The sequence below is a fragment of the Schistocerca gregaria genome, chromosome 6 (assembly GCF_023897955.1).
Source record: "Schistocerca gregaria isolate iqSchGreg1 chromosome 6, iqSchGreg1.2, whole genome shotgun sequence".
In the NCBI taxonomy this organism is placed as follows: domain Eukaryota; kingdom Metazoa; phylum Arthropoda; class Insecta; order Orthoptera; family Acrididae; genus Schistocerca; species Schistocerca gregaria.
In genome coordinates this window covers 123110223-123125204 of record NC_064925.1, presented here as the reverse complement: position 1 = coordinate 123125204, position 14982 = coordinate 123110223, and positions in this window count along the sequence as shown.

The window sequence follows — 14982 nt, the reverse complement described above, 5'->3', positions numbered from 1 at the left end:
GGCTCTGAGCACTATGGGACTTATTATCTGAGGTCATCAGTACCCTAGACTTAGAACTACTTAAACCAAACCAACCTAAGGACACCATACACATCTGTGCCCTAGGCAGGATTCGAACTTGTGCCAGTAGCAGCAGCGCGGTTCCGGACTGAAGCGCCTAGAACAGCTCGGTCACAGCGGCTGGAAGGAAATCAGACGCGCCCTTTCAAAGGAACCATGCCGACATTTTCCCGAAGCGATTTAGGCTCAAAAAATGTTTCACATGGCTCTGAGCACTATGGGACTTAACATCTTAGGTCGTCAGTCCCCTAGAACTTAGAACAACTTAAACCTAACTAACCTAAGGACATCACACACATCCATGCCCGAGGCAGGATTCGAACTACGACCGTGGTGGTCGCGCGTTTCCAGACTGAAGCGCATAGAACCGCTCGGCCACTTCGGCCGGACGCGGGTTTGAGCCGTCGTCCTCCCGAATATGAGTCCAGTGCGTTAGATACTGCGGCTCAGTTTAGAAGCAAAACTTGTATGTAGTGAGAGAAATAATTAACATTACACGAATTTTACAGTCTCACATCCATTCTCGACTGAAACTTCCAGTGCTACTGGAGAGTTTGATCCAAGAGGAATCAAGGTTCTGGGTCAAAGGAGGTTCACTGCTAAATTGGCTAAATGGGGTAGCAATCAGGATCAGGAGACTGGAACTGTTAGCACCTACAGGCAAAACGACAAGTCAGCAACTGACAGTGGGTTTTTATGTGAGAAGACTGGATTCATTTGATTTAGTTGCACTAGAAGCCTTCTATATCAATTAGGTTCTTAGGCGAGTCTATCGTCCTGTTTATGTGGAATATTATAACTTTTAATTATGACTTCTGTTCTATTGGTTTTTACTCGTAAAATACCAATGGGCCAAAACGTTATGGAACCTGCTTAAAAAAGTTTGGTCCAACTTTGAATGCAATACAGTAGAGATTCTGCGTGAGTTAGTTTCGACAAGGGGGTGGGGGTTTGGGGAGGGGGTGGGTGGAAGGTGTGTGTGTGTGTGTGTGTGCGCCGCGCCGTCGCTAGTGTGCGTATGTACATGTGTGTGTGGCACAAAATATTTACGAACATATCAGGCAGTTCAGGTAAAATACGAACCAGTGTTTGTGGGAGCGGAGCTGGCACCTTTAGCAACGCAGAAGTGTTCAGATAGGGCAAATTTGATGACTAACACACCAACGGGAGTCCGCTGTCATGCTCCTAAAATCACTGTAGTATGATTCCAATCTCGTGGCATGGACATTTTATCATGCTACAAAGTACCATCTCCGTCGGGGAAGACATCGAGCATGGAAAAAAAAAATTAAATGATCGATGGCATATCTGGTACGGGGGATTTCGGCCACCGTATTGAAAGTTCTTTTTAGGTGACGCCACGTCGGCGACTTGCGAGTCAGTGATGATGAAGGACACACAACACCGAGTTCCCTGCCGGGAGTCGAACCTGTGCCCCCTGTGTGGTAAGTGGTAACGCTACCGCTACGCTACGGAGGCAGACACATCAAGAAAGAAGGAACGCAAGTGGTCAGCAACAAGAAAATGAAGAGCAACTTGATGCAGCTTAGTAACGTAGAAGATGTTACCTTTAATGTCCACATAGTGCATAGGTGTGATAGTACCTTCGATTACCACCTCAGGCCCCATGGAAGCACAGATGAATGTCCCCAATAGCGTAATACTGCCACCACGTTTGTGTGTGTGTGGAGCGGGGCGTAATTAGAGGAGCCTTTTGTCTGGCTGGATAAAGGCGTATCCAGGTACCACCGTTCGTAGGGAAGCAAGCCGACGCTACTAAGGCGTGTAACGTATTGATTTTTCTCCCAGTCACCGGCCAACGTCAGTCCAGGAGACTGCCTGAGCACATTCTACGAGCCGCTAACAAAGAAATTGAAACATATACTTACGTAAAAATTAAATGTTGAGGTATAATTTCAGAACTTGGTCGGATTATGTTAGACCCCGAAAACGTTAATAAGTGTGGATATCAACATCACTCACTAATTACTTGAAAAATCCACTTTTCATAAAATTCTAAAGGGCGTACAGTATTAAAGCTAAAATCTCCTACTTTTGGAATTAGGTGTAGTTAATCATGAAAGCTGGCCGGTATGACCGATCGGTTCAAGGCGATTCAGTCTGGAACCACGCGACAGCTACGGTCGCAGGTTCGAATCCTGCCTCGAGCATGGATGTGTGTGATGTTCTTAGGTTAGTTAGGTTTAAGTATCTCTAAGTTCTACTGGACTGATGCCCTCAGATGTTAAGTCCCATAGTGCTCAGAGCCCTTTGAACCATTTTTTTCATCTTGAAAACACGACAGAAGTTTCCAGCAAGTTTCTATTAACTTTTGAATTATGCCACTTTTTTTGAAATTTTAGAAGCGCATAATGATATTTTATGTCTATTCTTGTGTGTGTGAACACTGATCATAATATACTGTTTCGTTATATGGGAGTAGACTTTTATTTAGCGTCGCAGTTCCTAATTTCTTTACATTATTCTCAGTGAGTCAACATTTTATTTGAGTTTAGGCGAGCTGAGAAGTGGTCCTGTGGAAAGAAGGCTATGGACAGCACGTTCCATTGCTATCCGGGATTTATTTCAAATAGTTTTCAGGCCACAGTAAAAGGTTGTGGTACTCAAAAATCGCACAAGACTACCAAACAGTTCAACTACAGAATTAAAGAACAAACGGAACAGCACAAAATTTTAGCGGCATCTCCACACGTTGATGTGTTGTAACAGGAAACATGATTTATTTGACCAGGCGACAGGTTTTCAATGATCCACGGTCCAATATCGACGATCCCGCTCCTACTACAACTGTAAGATCATACCACGGCAAGTACGGGTCTGCTGCGAAATCTCACGTTCATCAATGTGTGCTGAATGCTGTGCTCCGATTCACTTGTGCTTATACCAGCATTGTACTCTGTTGTCAGGTCTGCCACAGTTGGCCACCTATCGTACTTCACCGAGTCTCCGACTCCAGCATTTTGTTATGAGATTTGGACGTCCAGGACCTTGTCAGCCACTCGTGACTTTTCAGTCTCAGGACTGAAAGTGGTCATAATGTTTTGGCTCTTCAGTGTAAATTTTGCATAGGTAGAAATTAGATCGGAACAGTGATATGGTTGTCCATGACATTAGACTGAGTGAAATAATGTCACTGCACGCTTTTTTAGGCTCTACTTCCTTCCTGTTACAGGCAACATGTAACTTGAAAGGTGTTTGTGTGATTTTATAAGCAATTTTCTTGTTCTTGTTCTTCAGGATGCGCATGTAATATTCGTATCATTTAGTTATGCGCGTAGCCTCTTCAGAGATCCAGCGCTGTCCGAGGACTACTTAGGTGATCTTTGCTTTGCGGAGATACGCAGCTGTTGATCGGGAGACGAGGAAATAAGGAGTTGTAGTTGAGACTTGTGGCAGTGAGCTTGTACAGGAAGGACGCACATCGTTGTGCTCTTGGGAATTATTTTAATGTTGTAATAAAACACAAAATTTTAATTGTAAAGTGAATATTATCATTATGCACTGAATGATATGAATTGATTTTCTAGGACATCCTATTTTAAGAAGATTAGGATTTAAGGTAACGAATGAACTAATTTTACTTTATTGTGGCAGCATTTAGTTAGGCATTCGTTCAACTCAGACGTCCAAACCAGGAATTTCTTGCTATTTTTTAAAGTTTTCCACAGTCAGTTTTAATGGATTTCAAAAGACGAAAACAATTCGATCATTAGTATGAGGATTTTTGTGCTAGAAGAAATTTTCATGTTCGGTGCCTTTTTTATTTCCCCAGCAATGATCTTATGTAATTGTAATTTTGTAATGACATATTTTCTTATTGATTTATAAGCCATCAGTAGTGAAATTTTGTAAATGGAATAGTGTCAAGAAAGTTTCTGAGGCGAGTTTTTTGACAGATTTAGTGCTTAGCTGTAAAAGTGAGGTTAGCTTATGAACCATTTCTTTTCTATGAATGGAGTTTTTTGTATGCAACAGCTTAGGTACATTCATGAGGAGATTATACATTCGGAAAACGACAATTGAAAGTAAAGCAAATAGGTGAACATTCACATAATATTCTTTATTTTTTTATTTATTGAGATATCTTTCAAACTTATCAAGGAGAGAGTTGATTATATGAATAGTATGATTATATGAGTAGTAAAACAAGGCAAACAATTGTAAAAATTCAGTTTGTTCGTCAGTCTATACGTTGGCTCATTTCATTCGCTTGTGATTATTCTCCGTTGAACATGAATAGTGGAATTGGAACCGTACTGAGCGGTGTCTCTACGAGCTACAGGTGATAGCAAATGTTTCCAGTTAGTACCTACTTCATGTACATAAATGAAGAACTTCCCTCACCTCTTGGAAACCAGCTACACCAAAAGAAAATCTGTACCTCAAGCAACAAATTTGGAGATTGTGGCTGATTGGTTCTCTGTTACTGAATGACGTACAGCTCGTATAATTATTCAGTGACATCCTTAGTAATTACTTTAATATTTTCCGGGAGAGACTTGTATTTCTTTCGAATAATACTGGTGCCTAGGGAACCACCAAGCTTAATGTCATCAACTCCAACTTACACGCACGTCGTAGGTCTGTTTAATGCTTCTGTCAAAAATCTGACTGATATATTCGTATGGCCATAATTCCTGACAGGCTTTTAGGTCCTTTGGCAAATTCGTGTTTCCAACAAATAACATAAATGGCACCAGTCTTCGATGATAGAAACGGGTACAGTAAAAACACACGCTCAGTAAGATCCCATAAAAAACAACGGACCACTTGCTGATTTACGACAATGTCCATCTGTTTGTGAAATTCGGACAATACGCTAAAAGCGTTTCAGCCCAATAGGTAATTTTTTCTAAGTGAGGAGTGCAGCTGCTGCAACACATTGCCAACGAAAACAGATAAATTCTTATCCACTTTGTTTGTTTCATTTGGCAGAAAACGTACTGCGCATAGTACGCTGACGACTCCAGTTCAGAACAATGCAGTTATGTGTTGTGTGCCACGGCAAAATTGAGAAAAGCACTGCTGGATCCACATTCACCCATGACACCTCTCTTGAAAGCTGGTTTCTCAGGATGGGGCAGGAGAAGGTTACGATTGTGACCATATAAGGTTACGATTGTGGATGGGGTCGTAATCAGTTACTCTCGGCTGCACAACAAATACGTAAACTTCGTTTAAGGAAAGTAAAATTTTGAAACAATCTCTTAAAAACACAATTGACTGATGACGGCTGAAGGTCTTATCACAGAAAAAAAATTCCACAATTTTAGGGCCGAAGGCCACTAATAACCTCAGATAACAAACGGCTGAAGGCCTGAATTAGAAGTCAGAAGAACAATTCCAAATAGCACACATTTGAACAAATACTATACTTTTAAAACAAGTCTGCTTTAAAAGAAACATGGTTGAAGGCCTCATTGTGAAAGAGGTGAAATTATTGCTCGGCTGAAGGCCACACACAACTTCAAATCACAAACGGCTGAATGCCTGAATTAGAAGTCAGGAAAACAATTCCAAACAGCACTTTTAAAATAAATCCCTTGTTTTTAAAACAAGTTTGGTTAAAAAAACCTTACTGTAACACGGCTGAAAGCCGAATCACCAAATAAGGGAAATTATTGCTCCGCTTAAGGTCACATCAACAATAATTAGAAAATTACAAATATCTTTAAAACAAACACCACAATCTAAGACAAGATGCCAAGCAATAAATGGCATGAACACGAGCAGCGCACGACTCATCTCTGTTTCCAAGTTGTACCTGAATGTAATATTAACACTTCATTCGTAAATTTCAGTAGATAACGTTTTGCATGTGTTTTTGTATAATTTGTTGCTGTTTATGTTCATTCCTGTTTTTGTACCGGTATGGAAAATGAACAAATTATATACTTACTATGTGGGCAAAATCAAAGTTATCCGGAAAATATTCGAAGACTGATGCGGGAATGACCCTTGTCAATCAACAGGAGAACTGCTCATGATAGAAAAAGCTGGAAACCGTGATTGAGATGCACCACTCGGTTGCTGGCAAATATCTGCTCATGCAAATCTCGCACACGCTCTGTCCCGAATACTTCACTCAGTCATTACGTTTGAGTGAGTAAGAGGACCACCAGAGGTGTTTAACCACCAGTTCAATGCAACACATATTGGTATTCACGATAAAACAGGGCGTGTTCATTGGAGAATGTTCTGTGATGCACAGTTCGTGTAGCGAACTGTTTGCGCCAGACAGAAGTTGTTTTGGAGAAGCCTCCAGCAAAGTCTACAACGCAAAACTTAAAACTCTGTAGCGAATGAAAAACGCAGTTATGCTAAAAAATCATTGTTCGAGTGAAGGACAGTCTGGAAGGAAGTCTGAGAATATCTCAAAGCCATTTATCTGTGCAAGTGAGAACTAAGAGATCGTAGAGTCGAAATATTATCAAAAAGTGATTGCGCCTTTATCTTTTCAAATTTCCTGTTGTAGCTAAGTTACAGAGTCGAGTCGAGCTTTCACGTGTCGACTTCTGTGGACAGTTTCTGAGGGAGATGGAATCTGGACTTTCCGGTTCTCAGTTTTTCGTGTTTTCAGGTGAGTTCTGGTTTATGTTAAAGTAAGAGAAGTCACTTTAAATGCGTCGTTTTATTGTTCCAAGTCGTCAGTCTGCCGCCACAAATTATTCTCCTGTAACAACCTCTTTATCTTAGGACAGTGCTTGCAACCAATGCCCTCCATTACTTATCAGCTATATTTCAGTATCTGTCTTCCCCTACAGTTTTTACCTTCTACAGCTCCCAATAGTACCATGAAAGTTAATCCCTGATGTATTAAAACGTGTCCTATTATCCTGTTTCGTCTTCTTTTCAGTGTTTCCCATCTTGTCCTTTCTTCAGACTACATAGAACGTCCTTATTTCTGATCATATCAGTCTACCTAATTTCCAACACCTTCTAATGCAGTAGATGCCAAACGTTTCATTCTTTATCAGTGTTCCTACTGTCCATGATTGACTACCATACAATGCTGTGCTCCAAACGTTCATTCTCACAAATTTCTTCCTCAAATTAAGGCCTATGTTGGAAATTAGCCGGCTTACTTAGCCAGGAGTGCCCTCTTTGCCTGTACTAGTCTGCGTTTTATGTCCTCTTTACTTCGTTCGTCTTATATTATTCTTCTTCCAAGGCAGCAGAATTTCTTAACTTCGTCTACGTTGTTGTCACAAATTTTTTTTGTTAAGTTTATGACTAAGCTCATTCCTGTTTCTATTCATTAATTTCATCTTTCTTCAGTTTATTCTCAATCAGCATTCTGTACTCATTGTACTACTTGTTCCATTCAAAAAGTCCTGTACTTCTTCTTCACTCTCATTGAGGATGCCAATTTCATCAGTGAATCTTATCGTTGATATCATTTCCTCCGAATTTCAAGCCACTCTCGGTTATTTCTTTTATTTGTATCAACGAGTTTCACCGTGTATGCGTGTAGAGGCAGTTGAAATTCATGCCAGAACAAGATAAGCAAACTGCATGTGTTTTTTGCACTCGATAAATGATAAATATCTTTATCAAAGAGTTTACTTTCGAGGTATCATTGTCTTCTTTGGAGATATTTCATCTCTGTAACACCTTCTTGCTTTCTTCTTTTCTTCATTCCTTTCTATCTTTCTTCCTTCCTTCCTAATATGGTGTTTTCTCGGTTTGTTTGTCCTTCGGCTATGTTGGATGGGTGAGTATGTCCACGTATTTTTGTTAGATGTTGGTGTTGTTCCCTAGTTTGTTATAGAAAATACAGTCTATAAACGTTTAGAGAGGCTTGGCACAATAGTTTTGACCGGCAAATGTTCCATTTTTTTTCGAAAGTTGTTTTTGTACATCTCTCTAGTAGGCCTCTACAATTTATAATAAAGGAAATAATTATAATTCATGATCATCGATTATATTTTTGTAGTGTATAACATGATGCATTTTTAGTCCCTCATATAATTCTGTTTGCGAACAGTTTAATTGTGAAAATCAAGAGCAAATCTAATTAACTACATTTTTCCAGCAAATAACATTGTCTTTTAATTTGTGTTCTTGCCAACTTGAAGCAGTATTGTAGTTAACATATATTTTCTGCATTTATATTCCTAGTCATGTTAGGTTTACGATATCGATCTCTTACGCCTACCTTCAAATATCACCTGTTACCTTATCATGTTATCTATACCTATTTAGGAATGGAAATAGCATTGAGTACTTACTCTATAGGTAACAATCGTGTTTCAGTCACTAATTTGACGAATATATGTGTATGTGTAAACTAACATTGCGATACCTAATGTAAACATTGCACTGTTTTGCATTGTAAGCGTATTTTCGCAGACCTTTTAGATTTGGAAAGAACATTGTGACATTTGACAAGTGTTATAGATGCGGAAAATAATTAATTTGAGTATTGTGTTTTAATCAGTGGTACTCATATCCAACAGTGATTGTCGGTATCTACACTCCTGGAAATGGAAAAAAGAACACATTGACACCGGTGTGTCAGACCCACCATACTTGCTCCGGACGCTGCGAGAGGGCTGTACAAGCAAAGATCACACGCACGGCACAGCGGACACACCAGGAACCGCGGTGTTGGCCGTCGAATGGCGTTAGCTGCGCAGCATTTGTGCACCGCCGCCGTCAGTGTCAGCCAGTTTGCCGTGGCATACGGAGCTCCATCGCAGTCTTTAACACTGGTAGCATGCCGCGACAGCGTGGACGTGAACCGTATGGGCAGTTGACGAACTTTGAGTGAGGGCGTATAGTGGGCATGCGGGAGGCCGAATTGCTCAACACGTGGGGCGTGAGGTCTCCACAGTACATCGATGTTGTCGCCAGTGGTCGGCGGAAGATGCACGTGCCCGGCGACCTGGGACCGGACCGCAGAGACGCACGGATGCACGCCAAGACTGTAGGATCCTACGCAGTGCCGTAGGGGACCGCACCGCCACTTCCCAGCAAATTAGGGACACTGTTGCTCCTGAGGTATCGGCGAGGACCATTCGCAACCGTCTCCATGAAGCTGGGCTATGGTCCCGCACACCGTTAGGCCGTCTTCCGCTCACGCCCCAACATCGTGCAGCCCGCCTCCAGTGGTGTCGCGACAGGCGTGAATGGAGGGACGAATGGAGACGACACGTCTCGCCGATACCCCCGTCTTCAGCGATGAGAGTCGCTTCTGCCTTGGTGCCAATGATGGTCGTATGCGTGTTTGGCGCCGTGCAGGTGAGCGCCACAATCAGGACTGCATACGACCGAGGCACACAGGGCCAACACCCGGCATCATGGTGTGGGGAGCGATCTCCTACACTGGCCGTACACCTCTGGTGATCGTCGAGGGGACACTGAATAGTGCACGGTACATCCAAACCGTCATCAAACCCATCATTCTACCATTCCTAGACCGGCAAGGGAACTTGCTGTTCCAACAGGACAACGCACGTCCGCATGTATCCCGTGCCACCCAACGTGCTCTAGAAGGTGTAAGTCAACTACCCTGGCCAGCAAGATCTCCGGATCTGTCCCCCATTGAGCATGTTTGGGACTGGATGAAGCGTCGTCTCACGCGGTCTGTACGTCCAGCACGAACGCTGGTCCAACTGAGGCGCCAGGTGGAAATGACATGGCAAGCCGTTCCACAGGACTACATCCAGCATCTCTACGATCGTCTCGATGGGAGAATAGCAGCCTGCATTGCTGCGAAAGGTGGATATACACTGTACTAGTGCCGACATTGTGCATGCTCTGTTGCCTGTGTCTATGTGCCTGTGGTTCTGTGAGTGTGATCATGTGATGTATCTGACCCCAGGAATGTGTCAATAAAGTTTCCCCTTCCTGGGACAATGAATTCAAGGTGTTCTTATTTCAATTTCCAGGAGTGTATTAACGATGACAAACAACAGAAGCTTAACCAGTAGTTGATTTTTCTTTGCGTTTCTGAAGTTCTGTAGAATAACATTTAAAGTACAACTCATCTTCGACAAGTATGTATTACTAATCCATCTATCGCATCTCATAAGGAATTGTAGGTTTTTAACTATTTATGGAGGGTGTGTTATATACTAGTTCTAATATCAGGTCAGAAATGACAGAGCTTCCAACGAGACAGTCCGTAAACATTTTTTGAAGCCACTAATGAAAACATATTTCATGGGGTATTCTTCATTTTATGCAATTTAGATGCTTTATATGTGTGTGATGTATTTTTTGATAAATAATTAAGGTCGATCAAAAACTTTTCACTACCACCCAGATTAGGGCTACACTGCAATGGGCTTTTTTATTGTAATAGTGGTGAAAGGAAATAGGCTGTGATTGGAGGGGAGGGCAGTGGTACATTATGCAGTGAGTGTATGTGCGTGTGTGTGTGTGTGTGCGCGCAGTTCTTTAAACCCCCTGCATTCTGCGATCTTTATTTTTTTGTTAAGTCCCACAATCCATCAACTTTAAGTTTTATAATTCCTATAATCCACCATCTTGGTGATTTAATTAATTGAAGCTTAATGCTGACATCATACATGCATTTGTCTAGGTCATTGATAATGCCATTCATTCAAGATCATTGACCTCATGGGGCTTGGCTTATGATGTCACAAAGTAAACAAATTAAAACTTTGCGTTTGTTGGACTCCTTAACAGCCTCCATCGCGAGTTACTAACGATTTGTTCCGTATAACTTCTAACTATGTCGAGACAGAGAGAGCGAGAAATAGAGAGAGAGAGAGAGAGAGGGAGAGAGAGAGAGAGCGCGAACACACACACATATACACACACACACACAAGGCAATTTCTTTAGGTGTAAACGATTTCTCGGCACACAACAGCTCCTGCATTCTCTTTCTTGAACCGTTACTTTGGAAGAGGACGTCTATATAAGATAAACATTTAAGCACTTGGACACCTCAGTATTACTTCGATCAATTCCCCTCGAATGATTCAATAGTTCTTCACTTTACTGCCGGCCAGAGCGTCCGAGCGGTTCTAGGCGCTTCAGTCTGGAACCGCGCGACCGCTACAGTCGCAGGTTCGAATCCCGCCTCGGGTATGAATGTGTGTGATGTGCTTAGGTTCAGTCTGGAACCGCGCGACCGCTACAGTCGCAGGTTCGAATCCTGCCTCGGGTATGAATGTGTGTGATGTGCTTAGGTTAGTTAGGTTTACGTAGTTCTAAGTTCTAGGGGACTGATGACCTCAGATTTTAAATCCCGTAGTGAGCAGAGCCATTTGAACCATCTTCACTTTAGTGCGTGCACTAAATGAATTGAGTCTAGCTCCAACCTAGAGCATACCCCACAGTTGTGAAATTTCGATACAGATACGATTCAATTTCCATAAGATCTCATGCTGTGCCTGTGGCTGGCCAGTAATCTGCCAACGAGGCAGTGACACATATTGTTATCCAAACTGTGTTCATTGCACCAACCGGCTTCCCTACGACTCGAACGCAGCGAGCCAAATGACTCAACACAGAGTAAACATCCTTTTAGTACACCTTCTCACTCAAATTGTATCAGGCTCAGCGACTAGACGACTCAGAGTCTCACTGTCGTCCTCCAAAGACCCTTTAATTTTTTGACATAAGAATGTATGTGTAGACTTTGCCCACTATCTATCACCTTCTTTGCTGTCAGAAGGTCACCATTAAAGAACAAACATAGGATTTAAAATTGTCATAAATCTGTTTACTACGTGATTTAAAGATGAACTTAAAATAATTAGCTGAAATTTTAATGACAGTATGCTAGTTTTCAAATTATTACTCTCTAGATGACAATCATTTTTTGTTATATTACTAACAAAGGCATCATGGGAACAACGTATTATTATTTCTCTGAGGTTCTGTTGCTCAAAAACTATGTGACGCAAGTGCATAGAATAGGCTAACAGATGAATGCCGTGTGTCAGAAGGCTTTGTAACTTTATAGAAATTAAAATTTTGACGAATATACATGAACAATAGTGAAGTTAAAAAAAAAACATATTGTTTATGTTATTTGAATTGAATGTAGAAACTAAAAGAAATCCATTTTGAAAATGAATTATCAGTAATTAGTTTACAAAAGAGAGAAATAATAGTCATTCTAGATACAGTTAATGTTAACACGAGATGCACACATACTATCTGCAAAAATAGTAGGTTGATTAATACCTTGTAAAGACAGGGGTCGCTTATGTACAGCTGCAACTCTCGCTGTGGTGGGGGACATACATATTGTTCAACTGGGGCTGGAAGTGAAGACTGCTCATGTGGTAATTTCTTTACAGACAATGATGTAATAAGGCTGATCAAGTCTGCGCCAACGAAATGAGTTAAGTCCTGTTGTCTTACATATATTTGGCTGTACACGTAATGGGATCCTACACTTTGCAACTCTTTATCTTCACTGATTTTATTTTGTGAATTTTTCTGGCATTTCCATTCTAGATTTCATAATATATTTTGGTACAGTTTGTGGGCCATAATATTTATCAAAGGATATCATAAGTATGCTAATTTATTTTCTGATGTGGGCACCATCTAGAGCAAGTCTTAGAATTTTATGTATCACTATGTGGAAAAAGAGTGCTTGTGTCAATCTGAGTGATCAGGATATGCCTTTAAGATAACATCTGTGCACATTTGTTTTAAATTCCTAAAGAATGTTTACCTTCAACTTTGAAATAGTTAAATATAAATAATCATTTTCTATACTACTTGAAATTGTATTGTCAATTGTATTTTAAGATGCATTCCATTTAATCAATCTGTTATATTTCCTACACACGCTGCATCCCGCTGTATGGCAAATTGAATTGTCAATATGTCTCCTGTAGTAAATGAGGCTATATGTCCCTAAATAGTTTCTATTCTAGATGGTTTATCCCTCCTAGTGTATTTCCCATTGAAATGTCATTGTTTTGATGATAAAATTTGCTATTAAATGTAACACTGTTGGATGGCAGTATAAACTACACCATTTCGATCACTTCTCTGATTGCATGGCATGCATAGTGGGATCAGTAAATTTTCTTTTACACTAGCTACGATTTCTTCTACCAGGGTGCTTGAGTATACATCTGCAATGTCCAGGGATGCTAGGTTGGTGCCTTCTGGTATATTTACATCCTTAGTGTGATAACCGAAGCTTTAGCTGTTATTTATGTTTTACTGTGAACATGAAGTTTTCCTTCAGTTTCTGATTCAACTCCCAATGAGACAAATATCTGTAACCATATTTATTATTTCCAGTTGGTTATATAAGTTTGTCTCCTTTGTGTAGGGTAATCTGCGTACTTAAAGTAGTTGCATGTGAGTTCATTAGTGTAAGTCGATTCTCCTCTTATTCCTGAAAAGAGAAAAAGAGAAAGGTCAGTTTCTCTACTTTCAAGTTCAGCAGCTTATGAAACTTTTTAGTATGAATCTTACTGACTTCTTTTATTTTAATGGATGTGAAAAAGCTTTCAGTTTTTCATACGTTTTGTAGTCTTCTATTACCAGTACAGTACTGCTTTAACCTTCTTTTGTAATAATAACTTTGTGCTTATGTCAGTTCTCATTCAGTTTGCTGAGTACCTTTTCCTAATAATATTCGAGAAGTGAATATTTCTGCATTTATCGAAAATTTCGTTACTTTTATTTGTGGATTAAATTGTTTATTTCTGTTCATTTTTCGTACATCATTCATTAGTTTCAACTGTGTTATTTTTCTTTTGACTCCCGTTGGGTTCTGGTTACTTTGCAAGTTGAACTAGTGAACCTAGCAATGCTTCACGGTTCTTAAATATGTATGGGAGTTGGATATACGCCCTAATCTCCTTCTCCCCTCCCCCTCTCACTATCCCTCTCCTCCTTCCCCCTATCTCTGTCCATCATCTTCTCCTTACTCCCTGTACATCTGTTAGTATACCCTTTACATCCAACTCATCCCTCATCTCTCTGTCCATATCATTCTTCCCCTTCTTTATATCCATTCCTCCCCCCTCCTACTTTTCTGTTCGTCTCCTCCTTCCCCTCTCTTTGACCTTATTTATTGTTACAGCAAACGGAAGCTTGGTTGGGAAATCGATTTGAATCATTAGCACACGGGGTGTGAGAGTGATCTTTCCAGCAGCTGTGAGAATAGCAGTCTTAATGAAAATATTTCGCATGGTTCTAATTTATGAACAACCATAAAAACAACGTTCCTGTTTTATGTTAAAAATGACTGAGAAAATGAAAACAAAACCGCACATTTTCAAAGCAGAGTTTAGCATGTTCCTTTTCGCAGCCGGTTTAATAGAATGTTTTTATTGTATAACATTTTTATGGAATTGGCTTCTGTTCTGCATTGTCTGTCAGTTGAACAGTTGGTCCTGTCAGGCGTTCACTTCGTCGAGAGGGGATTCACACAACCGGTTCTTTCCTTGCATTCATGAGAATTTCAGTTAGATGATGAATTTATTGAACTGAACGTAATCTGACTTCACTGCTTTGACAACAATTTGTAGGTGGTTGTAATGCTTTCATCGCAATGCTTGGTGATGAACGAGTTTTTTTTGTCTTTCCGTCCTGAGAGAAAACAAGTAGCGCCGATGGTTTACCGACTCTCGAGCATCCTACGTACTATTTATTGCCCATGGGAAAAACACAGCAGTTCAAGGTATATTCTACACGCTTCCAACGACTGACCTAGCGATTTATTAACCGTCATCGGGAATGCAAGGTGAACCGGAAAGTGGATACGCTTAAATTGAAATTGATAGTCGGTTGGAATCAGTGGTATTCTTGGGACCAGAACACCCTCGCCTTTGAACTTACCTGTGACTATCGTTGTTTCAGTCATCATGATTTTGAGCTCCTTAACAGTGAGTCTTGTTCCATTGCATAGTTTCGGTTGGTTCAGATTGCGTAACATGATCATCACC